Source organism: Perissodus microlepis, chromosome 7, assembly GCF_051167445.1.
Source record: "Perissodus microlepis isolate ML-2025 ecotype Zambia chromosome 7, ASM5116744v1, whole genome shotgun sequence".
NCBI classification, from domain to species: Eukaryota; Metazoa; Chordata; class Actinopteri; order Cichliformes; family Cichlidae; genus Perissodus; species Perissodus microlepis.
This window is the reverse complement of record NC_140467.1, coordinates 32,518,647-32,532,686: the sequence shown is the minus strand read 5'-3', so window position 1 is coordinate 32,532,686 and position 14,040 is coordinate 32,518,647. Positions and strand designations below refer to the sequence as shown.

Here is a 14,040-nt window from a genome sequence, read left to right as displayed (position 1 = left end):
TGATAAATTTGTGTTTGGCAAGATGTTAGCTAATAACCAAAATCTGAATGTTCCCCCTTTCTGACGCTTAGAAAGACAATCATTTACAAGATTAACATCATGGGGTTTTTTCAGTATGGCCTGAAGACAGTCACTGAGCCCATAAGTGTTTACCGAGGTCACAGAGTGAAGGAGCCAAGGGCCGTTTGCTCCCAAACTTCTGTACAACCGGATTTCCTTTTTACAACCAGAGGCGTCGCCCCCTGCTGGCCATTAAAAAGAATGGAGGCTCTATGCTCACTTCACTTTTTTAGGCTAAGAACTGTGTAAACAGAGCCTGTAAGTCTATAAGACTTTCTGTACACCTAAAACAAATAGTGGTCCACCTACTGCTCAATGATTGAGCCTTTTTCAGTTGAACAAACAAAATTTGTTGGCAGAGTTTATGCCTTTGACAAGGATGGGGTTTTTAGTTTTCTTTTTAAGCTGACGTTTTCAAGTCTAGTTTGTTTATGCATCACAATCCAAACAGCAGAAACTGACCAAAGCGCTGTGCAAAACTTTGTGAACACAATGATAAGTCTCAGTTTGGATTATATGCTAGGTCAAAGTCAATTTAATCTTAATTGAAGGGGGAATCTGCCCCAAAGCTTAGTGAGAGCAACTGGGTGATCCTTCTTTATCATTTTCACATGTTATGGTAGTAAAAGCACAGGTTTTACAAATAAATATAACAATGGCTTTTTTCTGTTTAAGTAGCCCTGATTGTGTGACAGGGATTTGGCATTCGTAACACCTGGGTCGTGGTTGAATCATCTCTTTTGTGACTGAATGACATAAGCTGGACCTATCTACGTGGCAGCAATGATAAGAGCTTGGAAAATATGCTTCTGTGACTGTTTACAAAAACATGCAACTGACAAAGTTTGAAAATTATTCTCGCTTATTCCATTTTATGCTGTAGCAGTCAGCAATACATTAAACCAGCAAGAAAACTAAGGATGTAAAATCTGCACTTTGTCTATAAAAGTGAGGAAAAATGTCAGTGTTTAAAGGTTAGGGTTACACTTTGTCAGCGTTTATAAATATCAATAATTAATTTTACTTCAGACACATGTATTGCAAAAAAAGCAAGGAAGTAAATCATTCTCAAGCTAAGGTGTTCAGAAAATATGCAACTGCAACTAAGGACTATTAGTATATAATATTAATACGCATATGAAGAAAACCTTTCACAAACCCCTTTTAAATAATTCATAAAGATTATCAAGTACATGGAGGTGTGTCAGGGTATCTTGTGAAAAATATAATATAATATATATATATATATATATATATATATATATATATATATATATATATTTATATATATATATATATATCACTTGTACTAGAATACCCAATCAGAGCATTTCAGGGGGCAAGAATACAGCAAATTTGAATATTTAATCAGGAATAAATGTAGCATAGAAAACATTGTGCACTATTTACAGGCTAATAGAGCCCTGTACTGTGACACAGATGAAAGCTGGCTTTGATTCTTTGTTTTCTACTCAATCGTAGCATTACTCACCCACACATACACATTCGTACAGTGCTTTTATCAGTGCCTAAGCTTTTTATCTAACAGTCACACTCACATAGATGCATCACAGGCAACTCAGAGTTCAGCATCTTGCCCAAGATGGAAAAGCCAGGGGTCGATCCACTGACCTTTCGACTGGCACGTGACCTGCTCAGCCACAGCTGGCCTGCATGGATTGAAGCAGTTGCAAGAGTAGACACACTTGGTCGGTGTTGAGGATGGTCCTGTTATTTCAGGTGGGGTCATCCTGTAATTTATTACAAACTACCTCAGCTGCTTTAGCAGCACTGAAAGCTCTCCTCGCTGCTGCTGTTGAATATCTGTTTGTCAAAGCGGTGAAACATTTATTCAGACTGTTTGCATTAAAAAAATCATAAATCTCTGTAAGTAATAGCACAAATGTTTTAGCGTTAAAATAAAGTAGCTGAAGTGAAAGCACTCAGCGTGAAGAAGCCTGTATGTATTACGCGACTGAATCATAACTATTGATTGGTTAATGTGTATTTACTTTTAATGCTGCAGTTTAATGCTGCATCGGTTACTTACATACTGCTGGGTAGTGATGTGTCGTCGTGAACGAAACGGCTCTTAGACCCGACTCTTTGAAGTGAACGACGCGAGCCGGCTCCTTATTGGGAGCCGTGGGGTTTTTTTCTTCTTTCTCTCGCCCTCTCTCTCGCACTTTTTTCTGCTTCGCTCAGCACGTGAACCTTGTGCTTGTGCTGAGCAGAGAGGGGAGGGGCGCTAGTTACATTCACAGTAGCACAGGAACAGAGCGGGAGGGAGAGGGAGAGAAAAAGAGCCAGAGACAACAAGAGACAACATCACATTAGAAAGGTACAGTAATCATCCACAACTATTTTCAGTTGCGGATGATAAAGGATTCAGAACGTTTATTCATGCAGTGAATCCTATGTATGCAATTCCAAGCAGGAAAACACTCTCCCAAAAAATCATCCCAGGCCTATATGAAAGAGAATGTGTATCTTCTTTTAGTTTTCATATTTTAATTTCTATTTTATTGTGTTGTGGTTTGCAGTGTTTTGTGTAGTTTCACTTTAAATTTGTTTCAAAGGAAAAAGCTGAAAATGTAAATAGTTAAAAGTTGAAATGTAAATAGTTGGTTTTTGTATTTTATAATTTGTTTATTACATTTTATGTGGAGTAAATAAATAAAAGTATATTTATGGTGGCCACTAGAGACAAAGCACGTACAAACTCCGAAACACATGCAAATTCAAAAACACGTTTGTACATGCTTCGGAGTTTGTACGTGCTTTTTCTCTAGGGGCCACCAAAGTACAAAGCAGCATAACTTAGAAATGCTTAAATAAAGGACAGTAAATCTATGGGCCTATCTATCAGTACTGATGAGTACATGTACTAGTTACATGCACAGTGGCTCATAAATTCATAAATTTCCTTTGTTTTCCCTCTCTTTTATTGTTTTATCATTTCTTCCTAGTACATTTGCTAGTTTATTTTTCTTAATATTTTCACTTTTTTAAAGGCTGCAGATATTTTTCTCAAAGTATTTTCTCTCTTTTTCTTATTGATTTCAAATGTATTTCTTTAAAATCTGTGAGGTTTTGTTTTTCAACACATAAATTTGTGTTTTTTGTGTGAATTTGCCGATTTGTATTTAATAATTTTTTTTAAATTGTTGCCCTAGATTTGCCAGTATTTTATTTTATTTTATTCTTTTCCTAAAGCTTTGTGAATACTTTTCTTTCTTTCTTTTCCTTCTCGACCTCCCATTTCTTTCTAAAAAAATATGCTGTTTTCTTGCTGGTAAATTTGCCAGTTTATTATTTTTTAAATAAAATTTCCTTTATTTAACATGTGAATTTGCCAAGATTTTTTCCTTAAATTTGCTAATTTTTTTCCCCATTTTTTCTTATTAATTTGCAATTTCTTTCTAGAAAATTTGCTGTTCTTTTAGGCAAATTTGCCAATTTATGTCTCAAAAAATGTCCATATTGTTGCGCTAAATGTGTAAGTATTTTATTGTATTGTGGAGGTATGTAATAATGACAGGAGAGGTCTCAGTGTCTCACTCCAACTTTATTAACTGACTCTCAGAACCTCACATATAGTAAGCGCCAAAATCTCCACCCCAGCACTTCCCTTCAACTTGGGTGTGAGTGGAGCCACCTGGTGGTCCGCCACACGTACCCCCCCCCCCCCCCCCCCCCCCAACACAGAGTTAGGTCTCTATTCAGTCCAGGACCCTGGGCCTAAGCAAACGACCCGAACGACTGAACCTGGGAGGGAGAGAACAGGCAGAGGAAGGTCCATCCTGTGAACGAGGCTGGTGAAGGCGAGCAGGAAAGGCAGGAGGAGGCTCAAACGCCGGTGGTCCGGGGGTAGTCCTGGGGGGAAAACCAGAGTCTGTCAACCCCATCGAAGGAGGGCGGCCACGGCGAGGGGTCTGGGCCGGCACTACATTACTGTCCGGAAGAACATGTGCAGGTTTAAGTCTGTCAACACACACAGTCTCCCTTCGACCCCCAAAATCCAAAACAAAATGTTTCTGGCCCGGTTCGATAACCCTGAATGGGCCGTCATACAGCGGCCGCAGCGGTGTCCTGTGGGCATCGTGCCTGACAAAAACAAACTTAGCAGTCTCTAAAGTCTTTGGAACAAAAGTGTCAGGCACGCAATGGTGCACCGGACAAGGAACCCGAAGCAAGTGCAAAAGCGGGTTGAGAGATAGCACCGATGGATCGAAGCAGGGAGGAGGATTTTCGGGCAAGAATTCTCCAGGCACGCGGAGGGGCTGACCAAACACTAGCTCAGCTGGGGAAGCGCCGAGATCCTCCTTAACTGCAGAGTGCAGCCCAAGCAAAACCCACGGGAGGCGGTCAACCCAATTGCCATCCTTTAAGGAGGCGCGAAAAGCAGCCTTAAGCGACCGGTGGAACCGTTCACACATCCCATTAGCTTGCGGGTTGTATGCGGTTGTGCGGTGGACTTTAGCCCCCAGTCCATCAGCCATGGCCGACCAAAGCTCGGAAATGAACTGGGGGCCTCTGTCTGACGTAATGTCCGCGGGTGGGCCGAAACGCGAGACCCAGGTTGACAAAAACACCTTGGCCACCACTGCTGCGGTAGTGGATGCCAGGGGGACCGCCTCCGGCCACCTGGTGGTCCGGTCAACAACAGTCAAAAGGTGCGTAAAACCTTGTGACTGCGGCAGAGGACCCACCAGATCGACATGCACATGATCGAAACGTTTGCCGGGTATGAAGAACGGCTCCAGGGGCGCTTTGGTGTGTTTATGAACCTTCGCACGCTGGCAGGGAATGCACACCGACGCCCATTCCTTAACAGATTTGCGAAGGCCTGGCCAAACAAATTTAGAGCTGACCAGTTTAACAGAGGCCCGGACCCCCGGATGAGAGAGCATGTACCGAGTCAAAAACTTGACGTCGCCAGGAAACGGGAACCACTGGGCGAGGGCGGCCGGTGGAAACGTCACAGACGAGGAGGGGACCACCGTCCTGCACGGGTCTGTCCTCCAATATGAGGCCCGCCTGGGTGGATTTAAGCGCGAGGATGTCCAGGTCACCGCTCTGATCGGCAGCCATGGCGGAGTAGTCTATGCCGAGAAAGACGGGAGAAACCAGCGCACGGGACAAACAGTCAGCCACATGATTGGATTTACCAGCCACGTGCCGAATGTCCGTGGTAAACTCAGAAATGGCTGCCAACTGGCGCTGCTGGTGTGCACTCCATGGATCAGAAACCTTGGACATGGCAAACGTCAAGGGTTTGTGGTCCACGTATGTGGTAAAGTGACGACCCTCGAGAAAAAAACGGAAATGACGAGTCACCAGGTGGAGCGCCAGTAGCTCCCTGTCAAAAACGCTGTAATTGCGTTCGCTGTCACGCAGCGTACGGCTGAAAAAGGCGAGCGGTTGCCAGACACCCGAGATTCGCTGTTCCAGCACCGCACCCACCGCTATGTCTGACGCATCAGTGGTCAACGCAATCGGCGCTGAGGGGGATGGGTGGGCCAGAAGGGCAGCATTAGCTAATGCTGACTTAGCATCAGAAAACGCTTGGATGCTTTCCGGAAACCAGTCAACGGAGTCATTAGCTTTCTTACCTTTTAACGCCCCATAAAGGGGCTTCAGCAGATGTGCCGCTCTGGGGAGAAAACAGTTGTAAAAATTCACCATCCCCAAAAATTCCTGCAGTGCCTTAACATTCGTGGGACGCGGAAATTCCGAAACAGCTCGGACTTTGTCAGGCAACGGAACCGCGCCCTCGGCGGAAATATGGTGCCCAAGGAAATCGAGAACCGGCAACCCAAACTGGCATTTAGACGGATTAATAATCAGTCCATGCTCCGCCAAACCCTGAAAAACCTGACGCAGATGGAACATGTGCTGCTCCTTCGAGCTGCTGGCCACCAGTATATCATCAAGATATACAAAAACAAAGGGCAGCCCGCGCAAGACCAAGTCCATCAACCGCTGGAAGGTTTGGGCGGCACCTTTCAGGCCAAACGGCATGCGCAGAAACTCGAAAAGGCCGAAAGGTGTAATTACGGCGGTTTTGGGGACATCCTCCGCGCGCACGGGAACCTGGTGATATCCCCGTACCAAATCGATCTTCGAAAAAACCGAGGTCCCCGCAAGATGAGCGGAAAAATCTTGGATGTGGGGAATGGGATAACGATCGTTCTCCGTGACATTATTAAGACGGCGGAAATCCCCACAAGGTCGCCACCGACCATCAGATTTAGGCACCATGTGTAACGGGGAAGCCCAGGCACTATTCGAACGCTGCACGATGCCCAGACGCTCCATGGTGGCAAATTCTTCCCGAGCGACAGCCAGTTTGGCAGGGTCGAGGCGGCGCGCGCGCGCGAACACCGGGGGCCCTACTGTAGTTATGTAATGCTCCACCCCATGCTTCGTCACCGTGCTCGAGAAAGTGGGGACAGTGAGTGAGGGAAACTCAGAACGCAAACACTGAAAAACGTCACCCGAATCTACTGAGTTAGCATGCACCACGGGCTGAGCACCCCGAGTCAAACAGGGTAATGAGGAAAATGACACAGCATCAATTAAACGTCTGTTAGCAACATCAACCAGCAGTCCGTGAGCACAAAGAAAATCAGCGCCTATTATAGGCACAGAGCTAGCAGCAACAACAAAGTTCCACTGAAAGTCACGGTCATGAAAGCAAACAGTCACCAACCTTTCACCGAAGGTTTTGATGGGAGAGCCATTAGCCGCTGTTAGCAATGGCCCGCAGCCCTCAGCTAGCATGTCCGAGCCAGCCGGGGGAAGAAGGCTCTTCTGTGAGCCGGAGTCCACCAGGAAACGCCTCCCCGAGCGTGAGTCCTCTAAGAAAAGCAGCCTTTCCTTGTTGCCAGCGGTCGCGGCTGCTACAGAGCGCTGACATGCCTGTTTCCCTGGGTCTGGAAACTGCAAGGCGGGAGACAGCGCCGTGCCTTCGCTCCAAAACGCTGGTGATAAAAGCAAAGCCCTTTTCCGCGGTGCCGCCGTGCAGCGATTCCGGCCACTGTGGACGAGTCGGAGGGCCCCTGGAGCATCGGTGAGGGGGAGGGGGAAAACGCTGGTGAGTCCTGAACAATCGCCTGGACGCCGAAACTCCTGGTAGCCAGGAGGATGCAATCCGCCTCTTCCGCAAGGGAGCGGTAATCCTTCGTGGCCAATAGCGGGGAGTTGGCAAGGCCAGCGCGCACTGGAGCCGGCAGCTGTCGGAGAAAGAGGTGGGTGAATAGAAATCCTCCGTCATCCGCGCCCAGCAAGGACAGCATGCTCTCCATGAGCTCGAGAGCGGTGCCGTCGCCCAGGCCTGCGAGGGAAAGGAGTTTCTCGGCCTGCTCAGCATCAGAGAGAGAGTAACGCCGCAGCAGCAGCGCCTTGAGGGCGGCGTACTTGCCTTGGGCTGGGGGGTCCCGGAGGAGAGTCATCACGCGGCAGGTTGACAGCGGGTCAAGTGAGGCTACCACATGGTGGTATTTAGTATCGTCGGCTGAAACTCCACGAAGAGCAAACTGAGCTTCTACGTGCACGAACCATGAAGGAGGATCGTGAAGCCAAAAATCCGGCAATTTAAGTGCCACAGCAAACGCAGCCATCGGCGGAGGTGAAAGTCCGGCGGCAGCCGATGCTTCCAGGCCGGAGCTGGCTTCATCGTCGAGCCTTAGCATGTTCGCTTTCGGGGTCACCAATGTGGAGGTATGTAATAACGACAGGAGAGGTCTCAGTGTCTCACTCCAACTTTATTAACTGACTCTCAGAACCTCACATAAGCGCCAAAATCTCCACCCCAGCACTTCCCTTCCACTTGGGTGTGAGTGGAGCCACCTGGTGGTCCGCCACAGTATTTTATTTTATTTCGTATTTTAGTCTTCAAAATTCAGATGTTTTTCTATTTCTTTTTTGTTATTATTTTACTTTATTTTGGTTTATGCACCGTGGAAAATCTGAAAACGCTCTATTAAAAAGAAGTTGGCCTTCAAATATATATATGTTACCTCTTTGTGTACCTGCGCAGGTTTCACAGGTGTTTTCTTTCTAACGGATGACACCGGAGAGATCAACAGAAGGATAACAGCGACCCCTCCGACAGCCCGTGAGAGTGTGACGGTGCTGCAGAGCTGCAGGCTGCTGTCTGCTGATGGAGGAGGTGGGATGAGGCTGACTGAGCTCACGGCCGTAAAGAGCTGCTTGTGTCTGCACCACCGACATCAGCAGTGTTCATAAAGGCGCTTTGTGCATCGCTAATCCGCTCTGATGTCACGGTGCAGAAGGAGGGGCTGAGCTCTCTCTGTAATCCGAGCAAGTTGTGTCTGAAGGGACAAACCGAGCCGATCCGGGCGAGAACGCGCAGACACAGGGGCGATGTACACTACGGCAGCCGAAGCCGGGCCTCTCCTCCACTGACATGCAGGTAAATGAGTAAATGTCACCTCTCGGAGCTGGTGTGATAGACGAGGAATCGTGGATTTCTGGTGGTTTTAGTGGGAATGTGAACGGGTCGTTTCCACTGATGGCGGATCTGACACCTGCGGAGGATGAATGTGGAGCGCGAGAGGGCAGAGAGGGAGGCTTTTAGACAGGTGACAGTTCGCTAAACGGTTTTATCTCCTTTCCACGAGCACGTCAGGAATGTTTTAGAGATCGTGATGCAGTGAACGACTATAAAATATCCAAAAAAAAAGAAAAACAAAACCCCACCAATGACCGTTTAGGAAACGGGAACTATAACATTTCAACGATTCGAAGAAGCGGGCTGTAAGACTGGCTGATCATTTATAATGATAGTAGCAATCACAAAAGCAAGGACGGCTTTTGGTATTTTAACATCAAGGCCATGGGAGGGTATTTAAGAAACCGAGTGCGCCTTCAAAATAAAAGCTCATGGCAGCTTTATGGGTTAATCGTCTCCCAGAGGCTACATGTAATACAGTGCACGTAATGTCACGATTGATGCATCCCTGCATGGGCCATATGCTTGCTGAGTGGGTGTCTGTTTCTGTGGTGTGTGTGTGTGTGTGTGTGGGAGAGGATGAATCATACTTGGATAGAAAAAGATGAGGATAGGTGTACATACGTTTTCATCTGCCCATTGCTTTCTTTTTTTAATTTACTTAAAGCATAATGTGAGAAAATATTAAAATTATGTATTAAAACCCTAAACTAGCTTAGGTTACTTCAGTTTACTGTTATGTAAGGCAGCTAATCATGAGGAGAAGATGGAACTGGGCTATGTTGGGCATTTTTTCTTTGAAATATGCAAATCAAATTTGTTTTTGGTTAGCTGCCAATGAACTAATCATAGCTGAACAAAAATAACTAAAGTTGCTTTAAGTGTTACTGCAGTATTGAGTGTGCAGGCTTAAAAACCAATACAAGAAAGCCTGTAATTCCTGTAGTGGCCACTTGAGGCCGAGTGAGTCATCCCCATCGACTCCGATGTTAAAATGCTCAACTTTACACCATTAAAAGCATTTTTTAAAGCCTGGTACGAAAACAGTTTTAGCTTCTATAAATGACGACTCTTCCAGGTGTATTCTGCAGTTAGGGGGGTGGCCAGTTTGTTTGAAAGCTTCAGTTTTGATTAATGACATTGTTTGTTAACCTTGTACTAATTAGTAGATATGTATCTGTGCATTGCACCCTTACAGTTTATGAATACTAGCTTGGCCTGATAACCTAACCACCTAGCTAGCTGATAACCAACAAAACACTTTCGTGTCTTTGTCTTGTCTTCCTTCCCTCGCTCCCAAAAAAATGGCAGATGCCACCTCCCTGACCCTGCTTTTGCCAGAGGTTTCTTCCTGTTAAAAGGGAGTTTTTCCCTCCCAATGTCACTTTCCTACAGAGCCCCACAAGGGACACTGGAGAAACAAAAAATGAAGATGAACTTTTACGAGATCCTACAAAACTTTTGCGAGATCTCGCAAACTTGAGATCTCAAAAGATCATCTTCATTTTTTTTTCCTCCAATGTCCCTTGCGGGGTTCGTACCTTCCCAAATGCCTGCTAATATAATATAATATAATATAATATAATATAATATAAATTGATTTTTGCTTTCTTTTTAGTTTTTTATTACTTATCTTTTCCATTTTGAGTGAATTTATTTTCACTGTGGGACTAATTAGCTGAGGTTAGCTTTGCTTAGCTTAGCTGTTAAAGGACTAAAAATCCATGATCAGACATAAGATCTACATTGAAATGTGAGTATAGTAGAACAACACACAGATATTTCTTTTATGTGACGTTCTCCCTGATGGCGTTAAGCAGGTGTTGACGGTCCACCTCAAGTTTGTAAACGTGGCCAGGATTGTCCAAGTTTGTGCCAATAGTTGGATGTGTGAAATGTGATGCTAGTGTTTGTCACAGTTTCCTGATAGTTCATAGACTAAATGTTTAATCATGTTACATAATGACAGCAGCATTGATACTGAAATCAATTATTTGTTGGTTTAATTCTGCCTTTTAGCCCTGATGCATGCATAGAGTGTTAAATAGATTTAATCATTCAGGGCTTTGCTGGTATGTATAGTGTATGTGGATGATTGTCAGTGAAAGGTCAGCGAGTTAATGGGTTAGTAAATCCCCCACCTGGCAGCTTTCACTTCAGCCTGACAGATGGAGGCGTGGCGCTCGCCTCTCAGCTTTGCATGCCCGGCCTGACTAACAGCAGTGCTGCCAGGGCCATCTGTGACCCAAGTCACCCCTTTCTCCCTGGACTCACCCAGCCGCTGCTATCCAGTTGTAAACTCCAGTCAGAGTGGGACATTAGCCATGCTGGAGGTCCATCCTCGATCTTCCTGCTTCCCCTCCTGACAGTTGTGTTCTGTCCTCATGTTTCATCATCACCATTAACCTTTGCCCTCACCATCCAGCATATTCACATATTCGCTTTTGTGCCTTTAATTTACTTAACACCTTTACAGAGGTGGTGGTGTTATGAGACAGCTGTAATCCTTGTACCACCTTTTCACAGTTTATTATGACTGCTGCAAAGCCACTGACATTCATCAAAAGAGATCAAATGACATGAAGTTGAGAGGGAAAAAAAATAAGGATGCTTCAGAGGTTTTCCTGCATGTGAAAAATGTTGGCACCCACCAAAGACCTTGGCCTTTCACCAAAGAAAAATCACCAGGAATATGATTAAAAAATATAAATATACATTTTTTTGTTTATTAAATAGATAAAAAATAATATCCACAGACTTTCATTAAGTTTGGTCACGTACTCTTTGCTTTAAGCATATGCAGACCAATCTTTGTTAAATAAGTAGCTGAATGCTCCAGATTCCTGGTTTTCTAAAGCTGTATACAAATCAGTTTTTCCCTCAGTAGGGTCTTTTGAAATTGCCTTAACAAAAAAAAAATAGCAGTAAGCATTCTCGACACTGCAAAATTCATTTATACTTTTTTGTTTCTGCCTTGGTTTGTTGTAATACACATTAAGACGTTTACTGAGGTTTTGCTTTCACACAGGAAGGTTCATCCATTCATAAGGGAAGCAAAACAGTTTTCTGACTGTAGCGTCGTCAGCAGATTTATTAGCAGTGACGTGTTAGGTTAGACTGGATAACTGAAATGGGATCAAGAGCTTCCTGTGTCTGTTTGTTAGGAATAAACGAAAAAATTAAGTCAAAGATGTTTGTGGGACACTTAACTAGCGAGCTGTGGGAAAGCTTCCAGAAACACCATGCATAAATAGACTTCCTGGATCCAGATGAAGTTGCGATTCTTTCTTTGACATCAAGATGATGTCTCCCAGTTTTTCTGTGAAGATGCATTGCAAAACATCCCATTTTTCTAAATGTTACATTCATAAAGAATCCAACCAAAAAGTTCTGGATCGAGATCTAGATCCGGAAAGACTCCTCAATTTAACGTCCTTAATTAGCTCTGCAAATGCGTCCAAAACTTTTTGAGGCATCATGCTTACAAGTGAACAGAGAAAGCAGTCGTGTCTGCATTTAGGTTTGCAACCCCACATTAACTATTTCCTCCATAAAGGCAACTGCCCCTGTAGCCTTAATGACGTGTTTTGGCACCCCAGTTTATCAGTCAAAGCACAATTTGACAGCCGTTAGAATTTCTGGGTTTTTCCGAGCATAGCCGTAGTAAGCTGTACAGGAAGAGATCACCCTCACTAACTTCTTATATACACCCAGTTATTTTGTTCTAGAAGCAGGCCCAAAATATCACAGAAACCACTCAGTTCAGAAAAAGAGAAACAAGGATTACATCTAGTAGGTGTCCAAGGTGGAGAAGATACACACACATACATAGCCAGTTCTGCAGAAGCGAGACTAATTTCCACAATATGAAAACCATCGAGGACATGATGTGTATCTGCAGATCATCTCTAGTACTGCAATAGCCCCTCCTGCTTGGCTCCTCAGTACAGCCTGTCTCCTTTTTCTCAGATGTTTTTTCCTGACATTTTTGAGTAAATATAGTAAAAAAAAATAGTCATTTGGTTCAGATTACTGTCGTATTCTCCTATTTTAAGTTCTTCCTTGCATTGCTAAAGCCACAAGCCTTTATCCTGAGGTTTTTGTGCTTACGTTCAGAATAAATAAGAAAAAGGTTTTGAGGTGTTTATCTGCGTTCTTTAGCAATGAATGCAAAAAATGGAAGTCTTGGTTCACATATGCACGGCCAGCATTGGAAGCCCTGAAAAAGTCCATAACCCCCGGGGGCCAAGTCAGCAAACAAGCGCGCCGATGGACTCTCTGATTGACCATTAGCTGCAGAGCTGTAAGAAGAAGCTAAAAAAGTTGTAATGTAACTCTAATGTATTTATAGATTCTTGTAATAAGTGAGGGCAGATCAGATACGAACCTTTTAAGATGCATCTGCGCTGGTCTTTATAAACTACACTGCAGTGTAGTTTATAAAGACTGTCCAGAACCAGTTTAATATTCTGAAACATGCTGCGAGGTGACGTTCGGGTGTCCTCTCTCAGCTTATTGACCTCAGAAGCCTGCGATACAAGATAAATGAGTGATTCCCCGGTTGCCTCGTCACATTAAATACACATCAAAAAGGGGCTTCTCCTTCACAGAGGGCATTTATTATTTAGATCACTCCCTTTTCCATTCTTCTCTGTCAGATCTTATCACGTAGCAAGATAGAAGCCCCTCCTTGTCCTCCTGCCCTGCCCTGCCTCCTCCTCTCCCTCTTCCTTCTCGTGTTTTCCACCCTGTGCCATCTGCCAGCTGCTGGCGGACTGACGGACGGATGAACAGGGTGCAGATTAAATTGCTCTGCATCCCAGAGGATTTGGATTTTGTTTTGGTTTTTTGCTATTAGCAGTATAGTCCCTGCTTAGTGTGATATGCAATATTGCTGTTTTTTAAAGAGATGTTCGTTAGTCAATGGCATATAAACCTTCAAAACAAAAGACCTGGAAAATGTAAAGTAGCAGTCTACAATAATTTTAACTTAATGCTTTTGTAGTAAATAAAGACCGGTAATTAAGATATTGATTTGTGATGAAGCGCGTCGGCAGCTGGCACAGATCACAGTGGGAAATCAATCTAGATTCACGGTGACTGGCCTCCAGTTACTAGCAGCCTTATGTATTTTGGTACAGACAAGGTGTACCCGTGTCTGAAAAAGAGGTGATTGTTATCCGTGCTTGGCGATCTCGGGAGACGTCATAGCTTTCATCTCAAGCTCATAAATCCTTCTGTAGCTCTTATTCCGGTTTAAACAATCAGACAAATGGGGTGAGTGGGACGTAGGTGTGTAAGTAATAAATAAACAGAACTGCAGACTTATTTTCACACCTCTGCTACTGCACCATTGGATAAGACAAAGTATAGCTTTCAAAAAGAGGTGGACATGACTGAGGACACGGGTTCATCTGACACTGAGAATGAGCCCCAGGCAGCAGAGACCCGCAGTGCAAACTAGGGGTGATCACCAAAGCCACCATTATTTTATTTTAGAT

The 14,040-nt window shown here is 44.5% G+C and overlaps 2 protein-coding genes across 2 annotated transcripts in view; one reads left to right on the top strand and one right to left on the bottom strand.

Moving 5' to 3' along the window:
- LOC146383447 (MAM domain-containing protein 2-like) overlaps positions 1-8,175 on the bottom strand; it is a 38,185-nt gene extending 30,010 nt beyond the window's left edge. The window contains exons 1-3 of the mRNA XM_084934698.1: positions 8,085-8,175; positions 2,111-2,308; positions 1,693-1,884 (exon numbers count right to left, since the gene is read on the bottom strand). The gene's annotated coding sequence lies outside the window, so the exon portion shown is untranslated. The remainder of the gene's footprint in view (positions 1-1,692; positions 1,885-2,110; positions 2,309-8,084) is intronic.
- Positions 8,176-8,217: 42 nt separating this feature from the next.
- The window catches only part of LOC146383446 (uncharacterized), a 26,430-nt gene continuing 20,607 nt past the window's right edge, over positions 8,218-14,040 (top strand). Inside the window, exon 1 of the mRNA XM_084934697.1 lies at positions 8,218-8,500. The gene's annotated coding sequence lies outside the window, so the exon portion shown is untranslated. The remainder of the gene's footprint in view (positions 8,501-14,040) is intronic.